The sequence below is a fragment of the Urocampus carinirostris genome, chromosome 5 (assembly GCF_059441175.1).
Source record: "Urocampus carinirostris isolate Australia breed hairy pipefish chromosome 5, RoL_Ucar_1.0, whole genome shotgun sequence".
In the NCBI taxonomy this organism is placed as follows: Eukaryota; Metazoa; Chordata; class Actinopteri; order Syngnathiformes; family Syngnathidae; genus Urocampus; species Urocampus carinirostris.
Window position 1 is genome coordinate 5,503,823 of NC_142353.1, and position 26,576 is coordinate 5,530,398.

Here is a 26,576-nt window from a genome sequence, read left to right on the forward strand (position 1 = left end):
TATCTATCTATCTATCTATCTATCTATCTATCTATCTATCTATCTATCTATCTATCTATCTATCTATCTATCTATCTATCTATCCACCATGTCTGTCTGTCTGTCTGTTTTTGTCAGTACCAAAATGTCACAGTACAATGTAAGTAGCTGACGTTAAACAATCCTGACATTGCAGACACTCGTCGTTAGTCTATCATTGTGTGATCTGACTCAAGGCTTCAACTCTCAAGAGATCATCGCTCAATCTTTTGAAGCGATTGGTGGGCGACCACCAGCAGATCCCTGTGATGAATATGTAAATGGGAGTCATGAAATTTCTCTTGCTTTAATTATTCTTCAAATTTCGTGGCTGAGTGATTCTGAATATTGATCAATGTCTCACTTCTGCACCACTGGCTTTGGAGAGCAGTTTTAATCCCTTTTTGTGTGTGTTTCATATCTCACAACTTCTAGATGATAATCAATGAAAGATCTGATGAAAGTTTTGCCATGTGTGCCCTGCTAAGATTGCTTTTGTACCAACTCTAACATCACCATGTGGCCAAAATTATTTTGAATGTGTGCCCTTTTTCTTTATTGAAGAGAGTAACAGGGTCAAGCGTTTATGTTTTGTTGGTTTGTACTTTTAATAATGATTTGTGCAAAAAAAAACATCATTCAGGTAACCGCCCAAAAGTTGGGTACCGTGATAAAATTATCAGCTCATTTAAGCCGTTTTCATCCTGGCAATTACCGCAGATCTGCACTAGAGTCTGATAATCAAGCTGCCTAATCAGCATTTTGGCAAAAACTGCAGCAACTGGAAGTTGTTGGCGACATTTAAATTCAGTGGAGACTGAGATGAAATTCCTTATTGAGCCAGAAAAGAGATTTATAGAAACAAATATTGATTACAAATAGTATAATATCTGTCTGGAGAAAAAATGGCTAAACCAAGCAATTTTCATGGTCATGTGGCTGCTTCGTGTTGAATTATTTCCTGCAAATTTTGTGATTTTATTCCCACTTTGTATTGAATACCCACTATGATCGATTGATCAATTGATTGATTGATTGATTAATTGATGGATTGATAGATTGATGGATTGATAGGATGATTGAACAATTAGGGTCGGTCTACCCAACACTACTTATTGGATACTTTCTACCGAAGCTTTCCTTGTAATATTGAAATTTGTCTCTGCATATATAGTCATAACTGTATGAGTTTTCCAACCATATCCTTTTTTAACAACAACAATATTTTAATTGTGTTAATCATTTAGTGCTAATTATTTGCACCTTGTGATTGTCCATATATTTGGATGTAGTTATTTATTTCATGTTTTTTTCTCTTGTCGTCTCAGTGTATCCATTTCTGTAGTTGTTATAAAGTCCCTACTTTGTTGTAAGTCAGGGGTCTCAAACTTGGGGGCCACCGTAAGCAAGGACTGGGTGAGGTTGCGCCAAATTGTGTTTCCTACAAAAATGTTCTGATAGAAATCATTGCACTGTTCTAAAACATCCATTTTATTCCCTACATAACAAAGATCTAAAAAAAACAACAAAATCCTTCTAAAATAAATCAATCAATAAGAAACAAATTAATCCAGTCTGCTAGGGCGGCACTCAAAGGGACAGTTTGTATAGAGTGCTTCGAGGTCCTAAGATTACCCACAATGCATTGCTGGCGGCCATTTTGGAAGTCCACAAAGCTTTTCACTTCATTGTTATTGTTCAGCGAACCAGTTAGATTCTACATTGTAATGCCGAATACGTGCGTTATTGTTGGCTGTTGTAGCCGAGGGGAAAAGGGTGGGAAGGGCTTCTTTAGACTTCCGAAGTGTGTTTACAATCAGGGGATTGAAGCTCAGGAGAAAAGTGAACGGCGAAGACGAATGTGGCTGGCAGCTATCAACCGGTCGAATTTGCCAAAGCTTGACTGTGTTTGTGTTTGTTCTGACCACTTTCTGACAGGTAAATTGAATTATTTATGATGTAAAAAATAAATTCTAAAAAGGTTATGGGACATGTGTACTTCATGTACATCTGTCGACACCATTCAAGTATGGCTAGGTTAAATACTGTAGGTGTTGCTTCTTGAGCAACATTTCTGAAAAAGTATTCTTAAAAGATCTAGATGTTGATCTACTGTTGTTGTAAAATTGTTTAAAAAATGTAAAATAATATTCTAACCATCTGTGACCCATGAGTATGGATAAGCACACTTAAAGTATGTCAAATTGTTTATAACATAAGATTTTTAACTTCAACATAGAACAAAAGGGAAGCAACATGAGAACAACATTCCCCTAAACCTGCAACACAGTTGCAATGGGCACACAGAATCGATGATGACTTGTCAACAATGATCCATGGTTGTAAACTTGGCTGAGACAAACTCTGAGAATGTAGAACTTTCCCTTTCACAATCTTGTTTTCATCACCTTCGCTTGTGTGCACAGACACATCCCGAACCCAACCAGACACAAATCTGTCGTAGGCTTCCATACTTTTGTAATTTTGAAAATCCTTCAGTTCACAAAAGGGACTTGGGTGGAAAATAAGATAGTTAACAAGTTCGATGTAAGTCACACACGGCAACAAATCGGGATCAGACTTCCAGTCCTTGTTTTTAATTTTGTAGGGATCCAATTTTCCAATAAAATGCAACTTTGCAGCGTACCGCTCGCGTGCTTGCTTGTCTAAACTCTCCACGTAGTTTTCCATAGTGTTGATGGACAAAATCCGTACACAAACGAAGCTAGTTGAGTAAATGAATAGACAAACTGAGTAAATATTTGCTCCTCTCGCTATCACCGCTTGTAATCGACAGACTTCCAAGATGGCGGCACGAAGCCGTGTTACTATTTTTAGCACAAAGCGCGGAGCCCTCTACTACCTTACCTCGAGGGAGAGATGATTGTCTGCCATTTTGTTGCTTTAAGTACCGGGGAAAAAAAACAACAACCTGGCAAAAAAAATAAAGGTTATGGTCACTTTGAGTTTTTGTGGTGAGTATTTTTGCCTGTTATTTTTAGAACTCATTTTCGGTTGAACAATAAGAGACAGTGAAATTTCACATTACGGAGGGGGCCTCATACTATCATCTTGAGGGCTGCAATCGGCCCACCGGCCGTGACTTTGAGACTCCTGTTCTAATTGATGTTCTTATTCACTGCTGGGGGAGCGGTAGGGGATTTGAGTCTTATCCAACCACCTGCAGAATTCAGTGTCAACAAAGGACTGGTGTGAAGCTGGGCTTTTGGGAATTTTTGACTGACTTATATATCGGTTTTGACACTGCCCGCCATGATCCACCTATGGTTTATAAAGGATTGCAAGCCATTTTAAAAGAGCACTTGTTAAAAATATTGCAGCCTTGTTCTGTACTCACAGGCAATATGTGTTAATTATTTTTATTGGAATTAAAACCTTAACGGAAGTGCTTCATTCTAGGATTTGTTATACCTGATGTGTCTCAAAACACAGATGTTAGACAAACACACAGGGAACAAAAATATTGTATCTTTCACAGTAATTTTAGACAAAAATAAAGACACACATATAAAAAATAGGATTTTGCGGGATTTTTCTTTAATTTCTAAATATAGCATTTAGTAAATGTTACTGGGTGTTGTCATTAATAAAACAGTTACTGTGCATTCCTACTAAATACAGGATTTTTGTTAATATTGCGCTAGAAAATGAATTGAGGAGCAAAATCCACCATTTTAATTCTTCCCCTGGGGTGCCCCTTTTGAAAGTTGGTGTTAAGGGATGATTCAAGTCAAGTCAAGTCAAATGTATTTATATAGCCCTTAATCACAAAAATGTCTCAAAGGACTGCACAGGATTACAATGACACAATTACCTGATCTTAAACCAACATGCGGGCAAGGAACAACTCAAAACCTCAGTGTGAGGAAAAAAGAGAAACCTTGAGAAGGGACCTCACAAGTGGTATCCCCCTTCCAGGATGACCAGGGTGAATTACATTTAGCATTAAAGTACACAAACATAGTAAACACTAGGTAAAATGTTGAAAATGTGTCCGTAAAGTGCATGACAGCAGGGACGCCCCCAGCCTGTAAACTAGTCCAGAAAGTCTATAACGGCCCCGACGCAGCTTCCCATCTCTGCCAGCTGGTCCATGCAGTCGTTCACATGCATCAGGTCAAACACTGGTCTGCTGACTCATCTCAAATCGTCCTTCTCCTTCATATCACCACCTGGCAGGCAGTCGGAAAAAGACAGGACAATACAGAATATGAGGTGGGCATCAATCATAAGTTTTGGAATAGAAGTGTGTCTTAAGCCTTGATGATGACGTTGATGTTGCTGGAGATTAGCCTCAGTTTAAAGCCTGAGCAACATTGATGTCATCATTCCTCGATACCAACTCTCACAATGGCCACTCAACAGAGATGGATATCTTCAGGTGGCTATTGCTTCCTAAGTAATATTCTAAATACAAAAAAAATGTGGACAAGGAAATTGTCAATGAATCCGTTGGCTGATATCCACGATAAATTCACACCCATGCCTGGGAAATGCTGAATCAACTACCTGTTCGAGTAAAGTTTGCCCAACATAAAGGCTGTATATTTCATTTTCTTTTATTAATGAATTGAGTTTTTAAAGGAACACTATCCTTAAACTAAAGTGTTTGGGGTTTTTTTGTGTTTAAAATTGCCTCACTGGGACTATTTCTAGACAAGAAAAGAAAAAGAGTGGCTATGTGCATTGCAAATGGAAGAAAGACTGGAATGGGCCGCGTTGGGACGTGAAACCACTTGAATGTCTTTCTGACAACAAAACCAAAAGTGCTGAGGTGGAGGCATTTTAGCACCTATAGAGTGAACTAACTGATTGCTTTTAAAAATTGTGATCCTGCCTAAACCTGCTTTGGTCTGGGAGAGTAGAATGTCTTTCTGGAAAAGATGCTGGGTCAGCAAAATAAAAAATCCCAAGTCAGCTCTTTATTGCCATTTTTCACATCTGGAGTAAAATACCTGACTGTTAAAGGTGGTGTTGATAGTCAAAGTCTTTTGTCTGGGAGAGTAAAATGACTTTCAGGGACAAATGCTTAGTAAAGGAAACCAAACATGCTCAGATCCCGAACGAAACAACACGAAAACACCACACACGTTTTGCACGCTGGTGATACTAAAGTAAATGGTTAACTGAAAAAGGAAGCATGTTATTTTCAATTTCCTGTATATCCATGTTGTGTTTTTTACCCAAAATAAAATGTATTTCATAATGTCTGCATCCTCCACAAGCCATGCAAACAAGTTAAGCATGGAACCGCCTCTTTCAGAGAACCTTGGTGTCTTCGTCTATTCATATTTTTTATGTCCGTCAGCGAAACAATCACTCATGGAACGCACTCTGTCATATTCTTAAGCATGTGTCTAATCAACTAAAGCACTACACGTGCAAATCAAATTAAAAAGAAGCAGATAAGGAGGAACATTGCAGGTCTTGAGCATGCTTGACTTGCTCCAACTCCGTGATTCACACACAATTGAGCCTGAGGTGCAATTAAGCTAGTCATGCCCACACAGCCTTTGCGTGACTCACCTGTCGGAGACATTACTTTCACATTGCCATTGTTAACTCTCTTAAGATTTATGAACAACATTTCTAAGATTCTAAGCTGAAGCTTTGAATTTCTATAATCTATTTCTATAATATAATATATATCTGCATTCATCTTATATATTGTATATGAATCAATTTTTTTTAGTTAGTATCTTTTGACAAATATTCATCAAGTCAAGTCAAGTCAAGTCATTTTTATTTGTATAGCCCTAAATCACAAAGAGTCTCAAAGGGCTTCACAGGTTATTACACTATATTACACAGACTATTTTTCAGACTATTATTATACATTCCCCTGCTCTGGAGCCGACGAGAAGAGTAGATTATTCATATGATATAGAGCAGAAGTGAGTTTTAAGCTTAGATTTAAACATTTCCACTGAGGTTGTAGATCGGATCTCAGGGGGAAGAGCATTCCACAGCACCGGTGCCTGGATGGAAAACGCTCTCAAACCAGCAGAACACTTCTTTGCTCTTGGGATCACCAGAAGACCGGCACTCTCAGAACGTAAGCTTTGGACCGGGACATAGGCGGAAATCAGATCTGAAAGATAAGAGGGAGCAAGTCCATGTATGATTTTATATAATACTAAGAGAACCTTGAAATCACATCTAAGGCTAACTGGGAGCCAATGCAGGTTAGCCAAAATCGGTGTGATGTGATCGGACTTTTTTGTCCTAGTTAAAAGCCTCGCTGCGGCATTTTGTACCAGCTGAAGAGACTTGATTCTGGACTTAGGGAGACTCGAGAGTAGTGCATTACAGTAATCAAGACGGGAGGTAACAAACGCATGAATTATAATTTCCGCGTCCGACTGAGACAGTATAGGACGAATTTTAGCAATGTTACGAAGATGGAAGAAAGCGGTTCTAGTAATTTTCTTGACATGCGTTTCAAAGGATAGATCAGGGTCAAATATGACACCTAAATTTTTAACTGAGTCACTCTGTGTGATGTGACATTTGTACCGATACTAGGTGTTGTTATTAGTTCTTCCGATTATGGAAGATACAAGAATAAGATGCCCACTAGTAAAATCTCATCTCATCTCATTAGCTGCACCGCTTATCCTCAGTAGGGTCGCGGACTAGTAAAATCATGAACCCTAAATTGGAGGACTAATACGTTACCATTTTACAAATGCAATCGTAAAGGGACACTTTGTGTTATTTAACGCCTCCTAGTGGTAGAGCTTACTTATTTCATTGAAAAATACAACATTCATTTGAATAATAAAATAAAATACAAGAACTATCATATAATTGTGCACTTTTTAAATACTCGTAGGTCGAGAAATTTATTTATTTTCCATGACAAGGGTCACATAGAGGGAGCTGACATAATTGTCTGCCTTCTTGCTGCTAAGGGCACCCCCAAAAGTCTTTTAAAAGGCTGGTCAAAATGGTGATGTTTGGTCGGTTTGAATCTTCGTTTGTGGTCTTACTTGTGCTTTGTACCACTTTTCGGTTGCACTACACTATACAGAGACATCTAGTGGCCAAATTGTACTCAGTGTCCCTTTAAGGAAGATTGTTATGTTGGGAATTAAAGGCTTTCTTCAATAATATCATTTTTTTTTCATAGAGAAGGTAATGCAGTATCTAATACTACTATCAATATTTGTTATTGATGACACCGCAGTACTTGAGTATTAGTATGTGTCTGAAGAAAACACATGTTTTCTTAGGATCTACAGAGCAGAAGTCAATGGAAGGAGACCAAGAGGAAAGCCGCGATTGACGTGGATGGATGGTGTTATGAGTGCACTGCAGGAAAGAGGTCTAAATATAATGGAAGCTAGAGCTCTTGTTGGTGATAGAAAGGAGTGGAGAGGTGTTGTGAAAGGATAGTTGGATTGTGGACGCGTTCTTAAGGATGGGCTGGGCACCCGTATGATGCGGCAGGGGTAAACCAGTGAAAGCTGTCGGGCCCTGCTGTTGAACAAAAGAGTGTGTTGTGTCACCCTGACCCGAGTGACATGGCCGCTTTCTGGTGTCCCTTTTCATCTGGAGGGACGAAAGCATGACCAGCTTGGGTGCCGAGGTGCCTAACTTGTTTGGGTGTTTGGGCAATTGGGTTGGCCATGGTCCAAAAATTTTTGTGTGTTTTTTTTGCTATTTTTTTCCCTTTTATTTTCTTTGTATTTGTATGTGTGTGTCTTGCTGTCGGTCACCCCTCTTGAGGGATATGACCAAGGTAGATAGATAGATAGATAGATCACATGTATTTATTATATTTAGGAGACTATTATGTAATGGAACAGATGAATACTGACCTATTGCTACCCCCACAAGTATCAATTATGCATTGATTATGCTCATCAGTAAATCAAAAAAGAGACTGACAAAACTAACAAAAACCAAACCAAATAGCAATAGTGACGTGTCACTGAAATACCCTGGTGTGGGTTGACTTCCAATACAATAAGGAACTGAAAATAAGAAATGAGAATAATCCTAAATTGTGATTATTTTCATACAATTTTAGGTCAACTTTTTTTTAAAAGTATCGGTGGAGAAGATGGAGGGATTTATGTTTTATCTATTAATGATGCTTTTAAACAAATACGAGTATTTATTATTTATGTTAAAAACAATTTTTATCCATTATTTACACTGCTTATCCTGAGTAGGGTCATTGGGATGCTGGAGCCCATCTCGGCTATCTTCGGGCAGGGAACACCCTGAAGTGGTTGCCAACCAGTCGCAGGGCACACAGAGACAGACAACTCACTCACTCACATCTAGGGACATTTGGACCGGCCAATTAACCTGACATGCATGTTTTTGGAATGTGGGAGGAAACCGGAGTGCCCGGAGGAAACCCACGCAAGCGCGTGGAGAACATGCAAACTCCACGCAGGAAGGTTCAAACTCATGACTTCAGAACTGTGCCGCACACGCGATAACCACTGCGCCACTGTGTTTCCCTGTTAAAGACATGTATTTGTAAAAAAAAAAAACAGATGCAGAACAAAAACAACCCTAAAAAGATCAGTATTCCTATGAACTCAAAATGATTCCAATAATGTAAATAATGGGATACAATGATATGCAAATCCTTTGCAACCTACTTTCAAATGAGTCCACTACAAAGACAATATGTTTAATCTTCCAACTGTTGATTTTTCTGTTTCAGTCTACAAATATCATTTCATTTAAAATGTGCCACTATGATGTGCTCAACTGGGGAATGCTGGTAAACATATCACACATAACCAACGCATGCTACTATTATTGTATTATGGATCTTGTAGTTTGCTTAAAAAAAAGTTAAACAAAAGGTGCTCAGATTTTTTTCAACCTTTGAAAACAAGTAAAAACACTATGGATATATTAGGGATCGATCCTTTTTAAATGCCTAAACTTATATGCTGTATTTAAATGATAGATTAACATATAATTAAATAAAATATATGACATAAATGCAATGTATTCATTTATTTAAAATCAATACATTATATATATATATATATATATATATATATATATATATATATATATATATATATATATATATATATATATATATATATATATATATATATATATATATATATATATATATATATATATGTATATATATATATATATATATATATATATATATATATATATATCTCATCTCATCTCATCAGCCGTACCGCTTATCCTCATTAGGGTCGCGGGGGGGCTGGAGCCCATCCCAGCCATCTCCGGGCAGTGGGCAGGGTACACCCTGAACTGGTTGCCAGCCAATCGCAGATATATATATATATATACACTGCTTATCCTCAGTAGGGTCATTGGGGTGCTGGAGCCCATATACATATTATATATATATATATATATATATATATATATATATATATATATATATATATATATATATATATATATATATATATATATATATATATATATATATATATGGGCTCTAGTGGTCAAAGCCCATTAGCGTCTTTAGGCAGAAAATTGGTTGTAACTGTGAGAACAACTCGCAATTTATTTCAATGCAATGTGCTATTTGGATAGTTTTCCTCTAAATGAGACAAATATTGAGTGCAACTGACTGAGAAGTTGTTTCTGCCGCGGGTCCGAGGTCACCAGTGACGGTAACTACCCTCATTAGAAATCCATTCCACCATTTGAGCTGAGACTTCTTTTGAGACTCATGGACCTTAATGTTGCCCTGTGGAAAAAAAGATTTCATTAAGTCCAGGGAAAGAGTTTTTTTTTAGGGGTGAGTTGCCATGCAATATTATTTAAATTATTTAAAGGGAAACAGTGAAATATTTGACCACCTGATGTCGCTGTAATGTGTAGTTGAAAACGAGTGCTACAACGTAAAAGGAAGAATACATACTATGGAGGGTCAAAGTCACAAAACTGCACCGTTTTCTTCTAATTTTTCTTCCATCCTTTCACACGGGTTTTGGCTTTTTGGGGTACTCATAGCAGTAAGATGGCAGGCTTCTTCTATGTGAGCCTCATGTTATTTAAGAGAAATGTATTGAATAAAATTGTACAGTTACATAATAGCTCATTCTCAATAGTTTTTTTCTATTTTAGGGCATTTTAACTTTTTAGGAAAAACAAAAGGAAATTTACTTAAAGGTGGGGACGCCATGGTCTGGCTGGAATAATCATTGGAGCTCCTTTTGTTGCACATGTAAGTATGTGAAATCCTTAGAAGTGCTTGAATAATGTGGGTTGGCATTTGTACTGTATTTAAGTTTTTTTTCTTAATTTCACCATATTTATCCTACAAATATATGAAACCAAGACCATGCCCATTTTATCCAAGGGGTGCGGTACCGCCCACTTTGGGAACCACTGCTTTATCCATGACATCACTTTAACTCCCCCCAACCACCCTTCTTCCTTCCCTTCAGCGGAATGCGCTTTGTGGCTGAAATACCGATGATACAATTTAGATAAAAGCAGAAAAAAACGATGAAAAAGAACTAAATGAAGACTCTTTGAACTCAGTTGGGCATTGTTAACACATACTTAAAATAAAAAGTATACTATTTTAAAAAGTTTTATGGACCCATCAAACTACTCACCCCACTTTTACATTGTCTCATGGAGCAAATATTTTTTCCCATGTTAAACATTTTCCTTCAAGATTAGAAAAGTATACCTCAAATGAGCAAGACAATCTATCATCTGTAATATGAATAATATTTATTTAATTTAAATATCTTAAAATTGCAAAACAAATACACTAAATAGGAAACATTTGTTGCCAATTTGGTATTATTTTTTTGCAAGGGTGCTAGGTACTGCACTGTGACAAGACTGATTATTATCCACTTACTGTAGTATTAGAATTTTTTTTATATATTAAGGAAATGCACTGCAAGAAAAATCGTATCCCATTGGTGAAATATTATGCTTCTATATGTTTTCTTATTTCACTATACTTTCTCAATTTTTTGGGAAGAAATATTAGAAACACCATGCTTGAAATGAGCAGCATTGTCAAGTTTGGTAGAATGCACATTGTTCTCCTTATTTTATTGTGTTGTGTTTAGAATAGAATAGAATTGTCTTTATTGCAAAGTAGTTTTTTTTCTTTTTTTTTTTGCAACAAGATTAGACTTGGCAGCCCAGAATAAAAACAATTTCAAAAAACAATACTTAAAATATGCAACATTTTCTGCTAATAGGGTGAGAAGGTATTTTTAGCATAGTAGCAAAAACTAACGATGCTCAATGCTGGATTTAAAAAAAGAAATTACTAATATCAAACTATCAAGTGTAAGATATTCCGCTTCTTCTTTTATTTTTATTCTTTTTTTAAATTTCATTATTTTTATTATTTATTATTTTTTTGTTTTATTCTTCTGAAATAAAAAAGTAAAACCATATCCGTTTTCCTGACCGCTTATTCACAGTAGGATTGCAGGGGTGCTGAAGCCCAACTCAGCCATCTTCAGGCAGCGGGCAAAGGACATGCTGAACTGGTTGCCAGTCAGTCACAGGGCATACGTATACATACGACCATTCACACGCTCATTCATACCTGGGGATAATTTCGATACACCAATCAACCTCACTTTGTTAGAAAGTGGGAGGAAACAGGAATGCCTGGAAGAAACCCAAGCAGGCATGGAAAGAACATGCAAACTCCTGGATTTGACCCAGGAACTCTGAACTGTGGAGCTGACACAGTAACCACTCCGCCGCAGTGCTGTTATATATACCAATATATTAATTCCCCTCATATTTGATTCAACTAACGATACATTATTCTAACTTCTGTTTCTTAACTCTTAAATGGCTACGAAAGGGTAGCTAATACAGATATCACGAGGACCAAAACCTTAAATTAGTCTGGTGTCTGCATCAATATTGGTATGGTATCATCTCTGCCAGAAATATATTGAAATATATCTGTTTACATATGCCTGCTACGGGTGTTAAATATAAAAGGACACAGACCATAAGGCTGTTGGTGTCAAAGCAGAGTATTTCTTCTAGTTTACTATCTCCTTTCGAATGAGCCAGTTCAGAGTGTTGTAAATGAATATCAGGTGACGTTCCATAAATCACTGTTATTGGTTTGGTATGTTGGCGGATATGAGGGATGCGCCAGCACACTTGATTTTATCTTTGTCCGTTCACGGCGGAAACACTTGAGCGTGCTCAAATATAACAATCTTCAAAGTGATTCAAACCCTCGCAAAAAATATTTATATGCATTTTTATGCGACGGGCAAAGCAATGAGTGCGGAGGCAACCCAATAATAAAATGTTGTCTGGTTTGAACAACATCAACAAAAAATATTTTTGAAGGCTGGTTATATCTGTCAGATATGAAGGTGGGCAAGAGAAGCCCACTCTCCCGGAAAGTAAAACAAAAAACAAGTGAGTTTCTTTGGACTGACGTGTAAATAAATGGGTAAAAGTAGCTACTGACCATGTCTCCAAAATCTCTCTAATTAGATGAACGGTCAAGATTGACTTCAGATTAGTTTTACACAAGTTCAAAAAGGTCATCTTTTTGGGAGTGAGGCTTTCTTTTAAACCGCCATGAGGAAAGTCCTCCAAAAGGTGGCTGTATTTATCATAACCAATCTCCTTTCTCTCTTTCCCTCTTTTGTCAATAATTCAGCAGCCATTAATGCTTTCATCTTCCACTTTCACGATCTTGCCCTTGTTTCGTACTGAAAATCTTGGTTGTTTCTACTTTGCCATATATATTATAAAAAATTACTGTATAGCATGAATATATGTGAAGGGGTGATTTTTGGTTCAGAGTATTAGGGGTGCTGAACCAGCATGTTTTGCTTGTTATTTTTTATTTTTTATTTTTTATTTTACTTAAAGTGATTTAGGATCATTCAACACTGTTCATGAGTGTCACATCCCAGCAGTGGTTTCTGGGAATGTTCCAGCCATTTAAAAGCTTGAAAACCACTGTCCCTGGAAGGGTCTTTTTCGTGATCCAAACTGATCCACTGGGTAGTGGGAACACTCTAACTGTTGAGGACCAGTGTTTCTATTCCCTAAGTCTTGGGCTTGCTGGGCTGGCTGATTCTCTCCCTGAGCTCCAACTGTCTCTCGCTGTTGTCCTTTGATATTAAAAATCATAAAAATCAATTCATAATTTTTTTTACTAGTAAATGGTTTATAATAATAATAATAATAATAATAATTTCCTTTGTATTGTCATTCTTTGTAAAAATGTACACAGAACGAAATGTCGATACACCTGACCCGTTGTAGCGAGTCGATGCAGCCGCAGCCAGAGGGCGCCGCCATTATACCAATTAGGTATGTCTCGGTCGAGGCGCGAACCAGCGACCTCCCAGTCTCAAAGCGGGCACACTACCATCTAGGCTACTGAGCTGGTATATAATCTATAAAAATATTAGGATGATGTGGTCCTGTGATGAGGAGAAAATACTAAATTATCAGAATACATCTGCAAATATTCATGATTCAGATTCAGATTCAGATCTACTTTATTGTCATTCTAGTACACGTGTATACAAAACGAAATGTCGATACATCTGACCCGCACAGTTTCCTCGAATGTACAGATATAAGTAAAAGTTGTATTGTATTATGGCTACGTATAGTATTTTACCATAGTGCCGATAGTGCAAGAGGAGTAGCTAACCAGATGTGCAAAATGGGCAGTCAGGTTAACAAGTCAGGTAAACAGTAACATTAACACTGTAACAATAACGCTGTAAGTACAATAGTGCAGAGAGCAAATGTGCAAGGAGTGGCAAGCTATAAAGAACTGCCAGTAGTGCAAAAAGTCAGATTAGCAGCCGTTTAGATTTAGGTTAACTATATGTTAGATTGACCATTTAACAGTCTAATGGCCAGGGGGACTAGACTACTGCGGAACCTGGTGGTCCTGCACCGCACACTGCAGTACCTCTTCCCAGAGGCTAGCAGAGTGAACAGTCCATGATGGGGGTGAGAGGGGTCCCCGATAATGTTCTTAGCATACTGGGAGGATGACCACACAAATAGATTACAAGCACGCAACAATTAATCATGGCTGACATTGTTGCATTCGATTAAATGCAGCTAAAATTTGAAGTATTATATGTTGATGATAAAAATGTCATCGTATTGGGTGATAAAATAACCACTGTATAACCTACTCTCACCGTAATACACTAGTGCATCCACAGACTCCGCTGCTATGCCACAAGTGACACTAGCTGAGCAAGAGAGAACCGGGGAGGGTAGCGAGAGCGGTGCTAGGAATCAAATGGACTGAACCATTACAAAGCAGTGGAGTATTTCCGATGCTGCACTGTTCACTTTTTTTTATTTTACTTTTTGTATTTTTATGTAGCTTTTTTCATCATATTTTAGCTTATCCTGTCCTTTTTTAAGGAGAATCAAGTTTTAAAAATGCTTAATTTTGTCAGTGCTTGGGTTAAATTTGGGGGTGTTCACGCACCCCCCAAAACAGCCTAAATGTGATAAACATTATATACATACTTAGATCTTAAACAAAACATTATCACCACCCTGGTCTTGCCTGATGATGATAATAATAAGTGCAAATCCAATGTGCAATCATTTGCAATATTCGGGTGTCCTTTGCGCCAACATCACATGATAAGGGCAGCACTGAGACAAATCACTGAAACACACTCTGGTCAAAATAGTAATGTTTAATGTAAAATGGAATTGGGCCGCATGCCAAATATTCAAAAATATATAATAAACAAACACTTGTGAAAAGTGTGTTTTTGTGTAGCGAATCGAGTATTCTTGAACTGCATTGATCTTTCCTCTTTGGCCAAAAGTTTTTCATTGGCCACTTATTCGGACCAAAGATGCATCCAGCATAATTTCTATAATCTGAAATAGTGGGTAATGGGCTGCGATTTACCTTTCTCCAAGCTGGTTGGCTGTAATTACAGACATTTGGTTTGATTCATTCCTCGCTGAATCTTCCTGGCTTCCAACGTGACAAATGCATCCCCTGACAGGGAACTGTGCCTGCCTGTGCTAACCACTCTGATTTTAATTCAAACACGCTCCTTCAAATCCTGGGTTCTTGTTCAGTGTGACCAAGCAGTTTGAATTAAGCAATTACAAACAAACAATAACAGAACTTGTTATTCTTTCATTGTGGCCCCGTACCAAACGACCCACGGCCTAGTGCTAGTCTCTTGTCCAGTGGTTGCCTACCACTGATGCCAAATGTTACCTTAATATCAAGCCTACTCAATTAAGGGATATAATTTGATTTGAAGTGTAAGCCTAGCATTTACTACAGTGATTTCTCCAGTCCAGAGTCTAGGAGTCCCACTCATCGTGCACTACCCTAAAATTTGTGGAGAATTGCCTCAGAGGCACAACACAATTTATAACCCAAAAAACTATATGTGCATTATTAAATATGTATATCCCAGATGTTGGTTTTGTAATGGATACATGTAAATTCAACATCCCAAAAACCTACCATGCATCTCATTCTTGTGAAATCTCAAAAAGATCGTAAACTTGTATTCCCATTATTAAAGTTGCAACAGATGCATTGATTTAAATGTGTTTTTTGAATGAATGAATATTTCATCAACTCATGTAAACAAAAGCTCATAAAAAAGGGTATGCATAATGAAACAATAATGGAAAGCTTGTGTAAATCGAAGTTGTTTATATGTTGGTCTATTGGTTTTGCATCGGGATAGCTGCCTCTAAAAGGTCCGTGACTGGACTTTTTCACTTGTTATTTATATTTAAGGTAGTCATGCATACAGCCAACTCACATTTGTGTACACTTACTAATGTAAATACATGCATTGCTTTGTTTTTTTCAGTGTGTGTGTACATAGTCGGCGCTGGCTTTTTTCTACTGGCTGTTTTTTGCCGGTTCCAGTTGACAGCACATGTCAACAGTCGCGTTTCAAGCACCACTGAACCCATAAATTTAAAGTTTCTTTTCTCCAAGTCATTTGTATGTTCCTTGTGAGCACGCACCTCAGGTGCACGAGCACACTGCCTTGCACATATTTCACTCTGCTTCCGTTAAGAACTTCTTTTTTGTGTTTTTTATTTTAAATCCGCCCAGTTGCGTGCTGCCTGCTGAGACGTGTCCCAGGCACCCTGTAGTATTGACATGTAGCTTCTTTTACATAATTGATCTGTTACCAAAAATACACTCATAAATGGTTCACTAAATGTCTTATACCAGTTTCCATTATCATCAGTTTTTTCTTAAAAAATATCAATGGGAAGGCAGAACTTTCAAAAAAAACTCAAATACAGCAGACAGGGTTAAGGCATCTTTACCTTATGATGTTTATTAAGTTTTGATGTAAGGCTGCAACAACAAATTGATAGCATTGATTTTAAGGATTAAAAGCTTTGGCAACAAATGTCATCATCAATTCAGTGTGTCGCGCGAGTTATGCGCCACTCAGCACATTCATTTACAGAAAATAAACAGGCATTGTGAAGTGCAGATAACATGCTTGTAGTACCACTTTTACCCAGCAGAGGACAACTCAAAACCACATTTTGTTGTGCGACTTACTCTCCGTCCAGCAATGAACTTATAGTAGCACATTTGTCTGACAAAAGTCACCTCAAAATTGTATTTTTATGCATGAAAGAATGAATGAATGAATGGCTTTCAATGTCTCAATACATAGTTCCCGTTTGACACCACAACATCCAGGGTATTTTCCAACCCGGCGCAATTACTGTTGGCATGTTATCGGCACTGGGTAGCGGCGATAAAAAATGGTCTTCTCTTGCTGAATCAACGGTTGTTCTGATCGAGCTGGGGGTTCAGTGAAGTTCGGATTTTACCAAATACCAGTCATACGACTCCGATAGTGTGAGAAGACAAAGCTTTTATCCGAACAGCAGCGGAAGTTATGGCTAGCAAGGATAAACAGGAAATACCTTGCTCAGACCACTTCGTATCAGTTAAATATCTTAAAATTTGATGGCATAAATTACATATTTAGTGTTGCGTGTTGCTGGCTAAACTCCCTCCCATAATGCTGCATTGCATAACAAACTTTATTTTGTCAAGCTATTGCTCCCATAATCTTAATAGTCAACAAAGCTTAAGATAGTAAGGAAATACGAAGAAGGCAACACATTCATATCCTCAATAAGAAATATGTATGTAACCAATCGAGTATTGGGACACATATTATTAGAATGCCAGAAGGCAACAAAGCCTTCTCAGGACATGACAACCTTCACGAGAAATTTTAAAATTTGTCTGAATTTGAATCTGCAGTCACCTCCCCTTCTTCATCCATCTACTAACTCTCCTGGACCAGCTCAAGTCATATAATGTACAAATATATGGATGTGCAGTTGAAGGTAAGTAATCATGGTTATGAGCACTGACAGTGGTGGAAGAGTGCAATTTAAGTAACTGAACAGATGTGCAAAATAGGCAGTCAGGTAAACACCTACTATATACTTCTATTGTTATTTTATTGCAACTAGTTCAAGGTTTCCCCTTCCTACTGCCCAAAGACAGCTGGGATGGGCTCCAGCACCCCCGTGACCCTACTTAGGATCAGCGGTGCAGAAAATGGATGGATGTTATTTTATTGTAGATCTGTGATACCATTGGTTTCTATCACCTGTCATACAGCAACTTTACTTTATTACCCCCATCTTGTATCCCTTGGTTCTAGTGTATTGCAAAAAAAGTTGGTATGCCCACACAAACTATTATCATTTTTGCTATTCCAACCGCATTTAACCAAATTTAGTGATGACGATGTTGAAAAATCACCACTAGAAGTCACATTTTGTTGAATATTACACCTAAAAGATGTGGTCATCAAATAACTGTTTTCTGTTGCCAACTTCTTCATCTATGTTCTCTACCAGCGCACAAACCTCCCACAGTTTTTAGAATAGGAATTGTCTTCATTGTTATTGACAACGTGGTGAACATTGTTTACAAAAAGATTAGACATGGCACTCAAGGGTAAACATATAATAAAGACTTGAAAGAGAAAAAATATAGATAGAATGTCAGGATAGGTGCTTAAGTAGTTCTTGTGAGACAAGAAGCTAGTTGTGTTTAACTGGAAAAACGGGTTGAAATTATTTTTCAAAAATATGCAAATACTGCTTGTATTTTGCAGAAAATGATGCAAAGGTACCATCATTTTTCTGGGGGATTATCCTAAATTGTCAATTTGTTTCTGAAACAAAAGCTTTTTGTTAAACCCTGTTGTATAATCAAAGCACAATTGCATGTGTGGGACTAACAATCCGGGCTCTTTTGCCTGGAATTAAACAGATGTGTCACAATGAGTTCGATGGTCAAGACAAAAGGAGCTTTTTCAATTATCACTTTCTCTGGAGAAATCTTCTCAGTTGAAACCTTTCCAATAAGTCTTTATGTTGACTCTTTGTTCTTTGGACTCAGAAGGGTTTTGCTGAGTTTTTCTGAGGTCAATTTGAATTTAAATAACCCCAGAAAAAGCTCCGACACAAGCGTGTCGCAGTATTCCTTCTCGTTTCTGATTACCGTGCTCGAGCGGGTCACCTTACACAGAGGTTGTGAATGGCCGTTCATGATTTTTTCCATCTATCTGGCTTTCCATTTCCTAGCACGACAGTCATGGTACGCCCTGAACAGATCACCTGTCAATCCCATGCCGCCAGTAGACAAATAAACCATCAACGCTCATACAGAGACCATTTGAGAGTGGTGACTGATTAAACTTACTCGAAAGTATTAGGAATAGGGAAACTAGCACACAAAAAACAGAGATACACGACCCGAACAGGGAACCCATGGATAAGGCAACTGTATTTTCCACACAGGCTTATAAGGCCCACCTAACCCACAGCTAGTGTACGATGTCCTGAATAATCAGACTTCTTTTCTTTAGTTGCTGTTTATTCAGACAATGGCCTCAACCATTACCATTATAAAGTGGCTGTAACGCTGGCAACAAAGTACAATGCTCCATGCTAACAACCATTTAAACAAGTATCCGTAATTAAAAAAACAAAACATTACCTTAAACAGAAACTCTTCAAGTAATGACAAAATGTTTCATACGTACAATTATTGTCCAAAGCAACAACAAAAGAGGATTTGCAACGATCATTCAAAAGTTGTTGCTGCGCTTTCGTCCAAGTTTTTGCTCCTCTTTTGTTTCCTTTTAAGAGCAAACAATTAATATGTTAACCACAAGAAGGCACTCAAATATCACTCTATATGTTTCTCGAAGGCAGAAATTCACAGTGTGAGGTATTATTTTATTGTAACTATGCATTTCCAGTCATACTTTTTGGTGTTGTTCTGAAACGATCTACCCTGTCGAGAAGTCCTACCGCAATTGTGTTTTCTTTATCACCAACTAAAACCAGAAACACTGAACTCAGAACTGAATATAAATGATATAAAATGGTCTACATACAGCATACTTAAAAATTAACAAATAAAAATATGCCAGGCCTAAATGCTACGTCAACTACAGTATTTTGAAGCAGTGAAAGAGTCAAATAAGACTGAATAAAAATGATAATAGTAAGTAGTCACTGCTTTTCAACTGTCACTTTCAATGGCATATATTACAGGTAGGACAAAAACTCTCTCATGGAAATGACTATAAACCTTGTGCGCAAGCACACTGGGCATTGGTAGGATGTCCTAATGACTACCGTAAATTCCGGACTATAGAGCGCACCTGATTATAAGCCGCACCCACCACATTTTAAGAGGAAAACCGATTTTGTACATACACAAGCCGCACCTGTATATAAGCCGCATGCGCCCACATTTAAACATGTAACACAAACACAAAATTAACCCAAACCCGACTTCAAGTCCCGCAATTGAAACTATATGTCCTTCATTAAAGTCCACAGTCCAAAAATCACAGCCGGCCAAATGAACGGAAAATGATACCGGTACTAAAGGTTTGATGCAGACCTGTGGAAAGTAATCCAAGGAAAAAAATGTATATTTCCAAAGGTAAGGGTGGGAAAAATATATCATTTACTCACGCAACTCCTTTTTCTTTAACCAACATTTTACCCCCTCTTCTTTCCTTGTCTGTCCCTCACCTTTAGCGGTTCACACTTAAACCCGGCACCCCGTGTTTGTTCCACCCCTCATTTTGGGTTAATCCGTGCCAAACATATCAGAATAAGTGTCTAAAATAAATACATTACAAAAATATACAGTTGCAAATACATGTTATACTTGGGTTACACATATTTACAAAGAAAGACGGTACACAGAGAGAGTTTTCAAAGGTTTAATAATAATAATATAGCTTTGACAGGGCAGTTAATGGTACACTCGAGCGCCGCTAGCGGCCGTTAGAAAAATTACATAAATAGGCTGCATCACTGAATAAGCCGCAGGGTTGAAAGTTAGGGAAAAAAGTAGCGGCTTATAGTCCGGAATTTACAGTTTATAGAATTTCAGAACACTGGTATTTAAGAGACACCGGATTACAAGGCAATTTTTAAAATTTCTGGCTAATTTGGCATTGTTTAACCAGTCCTCTTGTTAAATATGTTTTTTCACTATGCTCTCTGTCACAAACTGGACCAAAGTCACACATTCCACATACACAGCAGCTAAAATCATTTGCCTACCCACACCCAACCTCTCAGACTTAAATATTAGGTCTATCGTCTGACTGGCAAATACAATAGTCAAGGTTGATCTGCATTGAATCAACCTTATCACTCACCCACTATTTAGGAGGGCATGCCCCAGGAAATGCCTGATCCCGTCGGCCATTACATATCAAAATAACAGGCCCCACTGACCCATCCAAACACTCTTAAGTTTATTGTGCCCCTGTCATGTATGTTTGTCATTCTACAGTTAGTTTTTTTTGTGTTAGGTAAAGTTTCTTTTTTTCCACCGGCACAGTTGGTGGAAGTGAATTTCCCTAAGGGGACCAATTGTCATGATTACTGATGTGACTCAGCTGTGCCCGCTCTTTTGGCGCCAATCGCTGCGGGTTCTGATTGGCTCGTTGTCACCATTTGAACTCAGTCCTGTCAATCCCCAGTTGTCAGTCCGTTTGCAAACCACAGTGTATATTAGGCAAGCCTTTTTCGACCCTGACTCCCACCTGTCCCGTTTTTGCTCCCGTCTGTCTTCGGCTACGACCCGTTTTTGATCCCGACCACGTCTGCTCTCCCGTCCTGGCCTACGACCCGTTTTTCTGTCCTTGACACGGCCATCGCTCGCTACGGAAGATCCACTTTCGCTTGTTCACAATCTGAGTACGAGAGCGACTTGCCTTTCCTCTTTCCTTTAATAGAACTTGTGAGAAAACGTAACGCAATTGGGTCCTGTTTCCGTTCTGGTCCTTACACTAATAAATTAAGTATAGAACCTAAAAATATTTAGATGTGCCTCATAATCATAGTCTATAATGCTCTAAATTCAATGTATCAGAAAAGATCTTTTACCTGGAAAAAATGTGATAACCATTTTGTAATGATAGAAACATATGAGATAAGGCCATTCAATGAAATTGAAATTTAAAACCACCTCACAAGCAAGTATTCGTCATCAACCCCACCCCCTAACCCTAACCCTAACCACAGCTATTTCACAGATAATTATCAAAGTGAGCTCAGATGCGTGACATGCATCCATGGGGCCCTTTTGTTGCTAATTGAATTAGACCCCACGCTGCAGTGACAGCAAAATTAACACTTTCCCCTAGGAGGCTGTGCGCTTAGCATAGTAGGAGGCAGGATGTCGGCTCTTGCCACACGGGCTTATCTGTCTCCAGCACAGGCAAAATTCAGTTCTACTTAATGAAACATGCCATTCAGGGTCAAGTTTGGCAGACGGTAGGATGAGGATTCCAATGTGCGGTTACAAATGTTTAACTTTACCATCGATTAGAAAGACAATGTTAATATGGATCAACTGCCAGCAGATTTGATTTTTGGACACCTAAGTAGCCAAAATACAATACAACTTTATTTATATCTGTACATTCAAGGAAAACTGTGGGGGTCAGATGCATCGACATTTCGTTCTGTATACACGTGTACTAGAATGACAATAAAGTAGATCTGAATCTGAATCTGAATTATTATTATTATTATATCATAGATTTGATCAAATCATCAAGTGACACCTAGTAAAAAAAAATGTCCTGAAGTATTAGCTTTTGTCTAGAGAGCGGGTTTAGTGGTTTTGTTGAATTTTGTCTTAAAACATGGCGTGGCACTCCCAATTTAAAAAAAAATATATTTTTGCTGTTATTGCTCTTTGGGTCAAAAAGCTCCCGACCTTTGGTTCATCTCATCTCATCTCATTAGCCGTACCGCTTATCCTCATTAGGGTCGCGGGGGGGCTGGAGCCCATCCCAGCCATCTCCGGGCAGTGGGCAGGGGACACCCTGAACTGGTTGCAGGCCAATCGCAGGGCACACAGGGACAGACAACTCATTCGCTCATTCACACCTAGGGACAATTTGGACCGGCATGTACTTAATAAAGAACATACTTTACTTTCAACTTTTTGTAATGACCAACCTTTAACTTTTAAACTAACACAATGAATCTTTCACTTTGAAGCTTGTCCATTTAGTAGATGAATCACTTTATTACTATTACAAAGCAAAGACAAAATTAACTAGAAGAAAACAAGCCTTACCAAAGAGTCACCACTAACGTTGTCTGATTTGAATTTCAATTTCCATTGCACTCTCACTGTGTTAGTATAGCATACCAGCAAAAGGCTGGACTTTTACTGCATATAATTTACTTATTTTTGTTCATTAAACAACCTATACACCCAAAATGATTTTCATCTTAAATTGGTTTCGCCTTTCTGAATTGACTTTTTCCATTCCGGCAAGGTGATAAATCGGAAAGTACCATGTGTTGGCGACATTCAAGCTGATAGGTAATTCCGGTTTTCCCAACTGCGTCCAGCTCAAAAGTTTATTTACCCATTTGCTTTGTGCCTAAAAACAAATGATCTGGCTTTAGCGGGTCGGCAAGCACCGGGGCATCATCTGTCACTTTTTTGCCATTGTGGAGTAGTTATATAAGTCTGCTTGGTACGTAACAACTCTCTGTTCTTTAATCGCTTTGCTGTTGGAAATGTGACACAAGTAATTTGCGCGTAATCTGTATTATTTATACCCTTCCTGTTGTATGTGAAATATGTTTTTTTCCTGCTTCAATGCAAAGGATATCTTTGACTCTTAAAATAAGCATGAACAGTATGACAAGTACGTGAAATTAGACTTACAGTTTCTGAATCTACAAGAAGAAAACATGTTTTATTATTTGTATTTGTTTTCTTTCAGGTCTGTATTTATTATTTAAGATGGTACAAAGCACATTTGCACTGTTGTCTTTCCAAGATGTTTTAAGTGATTTTTTTTCTCATTTTGACTTGACGTTGCAATGTGTTTGCCCTAAACTGCACTATATATATATAAATATAGATAGATAGATAGATAGATAGATAGATAGATAGATAGATAGATAGATAGATAGATAGATAGATAGATAGATAGATAGATAGATAGATAGATAGATAGATAGATAGATAGATAGATAGATAGATAGATAGATAGATAGATAGATAGATAGATAGATAAGATAGATAGGTAGATAGAATGTGTCAATCATCATTTGAATCGATCACTATTGGCTAAAGTTATTCGGAGGTCAAGGGGCGGATCCTTTTTATCATTTACAGGCTGGCATTGGCTTGAACGGCAAACAAAGCCTGCAATTGGCCGAAAAAGATGTGTCAATCATCAGTTGAATCGATCACTATTGGCTAAAGTTATTCGGAGGTCAAGGGGCGGATCCTTTTTATCATTTACAGGCTGGCATTGGCTTAAACGGCGAAAAAAAGCCTGCAATTGGCCGAAAAAAAAAAGAATGTGTATAGCATGTGGCTGACGGCATAGAGAAAGCATTTTTTTCTATTCTGTATTTGTAAATATTGTATTCTCCTGGATTTACTACCCTCACGGATATAAGAGGACATTGGCTGCACATTATTATGAACACGACTTCGGTGAGCTACTCCGGGTTTTATATTGTCCCTGTATCTTGTTTCAGACTGAACTCAATGTTTCTGTGATAAGCGGTGCAGATGATGGATGGAATGGAGTGTCTATTTTTAAATTAAACTCAATTCCAAGTGTTTATTGTCATATGCACAGTAAAGTTGCGAGCGAAAAAGAAAATAGATACTAAGGAATGGTTGGCATTTCTTGAATCCCAAGACGTTAACCTTCCTAATGATGGAACGATGCATTTGAGTGACATCTTACGGACACCGCATCCGCACGTGTTCTCGACACGTATTTGCGTCTTTGCAAGCTTTCGGAATGTTAAGGGGGTAATAAGTTGGACTGAACTATCTGACTGTTTTGTCAACGTTCCCATTGTAGCGCCTTATAATCCGGTGCGTCTTATGTATGTCAAAAATAGGACCAAAAACTATTTTTTCGGGGTGCGCCCTATAACCCGGTGCGCCTTATAGTGCGGAAAATACGGTACTTTATTCATCCCCAGAGGGAAATTCACATTTCCAGCAGCATCCCTGAGCTGAGAACAATACAATAATAAAGCAAAAAGATTACAATATAGAAATACCCAGTGTGACGTGCAAATGCCCACTGTAGCGTGTTATATAGAATATCTAAATAGTGCTACATAGATTACATATTGCAATATATGTATGTATGAATATATATATATATATATATATATATATATATATATATATATATATATATATATATATATATATATATATATATAAAACAAAGTGTCATAATATCACAAAAAAAGTATTGATAAGAATATGATAAAATCCTTGTCATACTTCAAATACATATAAGGCAAATCAAATGTAAAACCATGTACAGTGAACCCATGCTATGATAATGATAGAGTGTATATATTGTTAAAGCATTTAGGTAATGCCTGATATCGTTCGTGTGTGTGATACCCAAGGGTCATATTAGCTTCTGATTGCACGATACGTAAAGTGATGTAATAATCGGTGTCATCTGAGTTATTTCCTTTGGCATTTCAGCACTGCAGCCTCTCAGCAAACACAATGATTTCCTTCAAACAAATTACCTTTTGGATGCGAATGGAATGTATTGACCCTTTGACACGAATAGCAAGGGATCTTGTTCTATCTCCCCAAAGACTGTTTGAAGCTGACCTTGCATGTCTCCCACATATTTAACACCAAAGCACTTTTATGATCAGCGCTCTCTATTAATGGGACCTTATTCTGAGTTGTTAAAGAATAATCTGAGGAATATTGTTTCTCTGTACTGGATTTATGCACATTACTGTACAAAAGTAATTAGTTGTAGTTTATACTTAATTTATTCAAAAAGCAATTGAGTCACCACCCAGATTACTCTCACCAAAAAGGTAGACAGTTACTTTGACAGTAACTATCTAATTATAAATTACCTTATTTACTTGCTTAGAAGTCAATCTGCTAAAACTGCTTTATATTCAACACATAGTAATATAAATTTAAGAAAACGTGTACACCAACATTTGTTATTTCTTGGCTTGTGCAATCTTAAGAGCTTGCAAACGAGCACTCAGTCGAGGCAATCCATACCCATTTTGCTTTTGTCGTTCAAACCACTTGAAGGTCTTCTTCTCCATTTTTGGATACTGCTATAAACATTTAATTTTTTCTCCGGGCATGGTGTACTGCAAAAAAAATTTACAGATAAAAAGACCAAAATTCAGCTCACTTTTACCTTAAATTTGTCGTCCAAATTTGCCACAATGATATCCCGTTAGTTTGTTGTTCCTGTAAAAACCACGCTCCCCTCCCCACACGCTGCCTACCAGTCGCCACTGGTAAAACTTAAGCAAATATGTTCATATGAGTTTTCATTATTTGATTTTATAGTTGTAAATTCTCCTTGGATGCGACCTTTTACTTCCATTTTTTTACTCAGCCTTTCTCAAAGAAAAACAAAAAGAAGAAATTAAAGAAATTAAAGAGAAAAAGGACAATTAATGAAAGTAATGCAATTTTCTCTCTTTGTCTTTTCATTTTTAAATGTTTCTCTTTTTTTTCCCTTTTTTCACTTTTATGCTGGATTTTACTTTTTGTCTTATTTATTTAATTTATTTTTTTCCTTATTTAGATCTTTTTTGCTCAATTTTAAATGTATTTTCTTATTTGTCTTCTTTTCAAAAGTAATAAGGTGCGTTTTGGTAAATTTGAGTCTTCGTATTTTGTCTTCCTCTGCTGTGCTTTTAGCACTTATTTTTTTTGGTGGCACGACAGACTACAACGACATCTAGACAGGGAAAAATACACACTGTCCCTTTAAGTTTCATATTAAGAACTAGAACTATCATCCTGGGGGCCACGAGTTTGAGACCGATGGTCGAATGGATTGAGGGATGTATGCAACGTCAGTGAAGGAAGAGTGTTCAACAATCCGATACCTAATGAGCTGCCTTCAAAGAGTCGCGGAGTAACATAGTAACCTGATGATAAAAAAACAACAGTGGAG

At 37.6% G+C, this 26,576-nt stretch overlaps 1 protein-coding gene across 1 annotated transcript in view; it reads left to right on the forward strand.

Annotated features, from left to right (window-relative positions):
• LOC148365053 (transmembrane protein 132C) overlaps window positions 1-26,576 on the forward strand; it is a 323,103-nt gene that overhangs the window by 172,392 nt on the left and 124,135 nt on the right. The window lies entirely within an intron of this gene.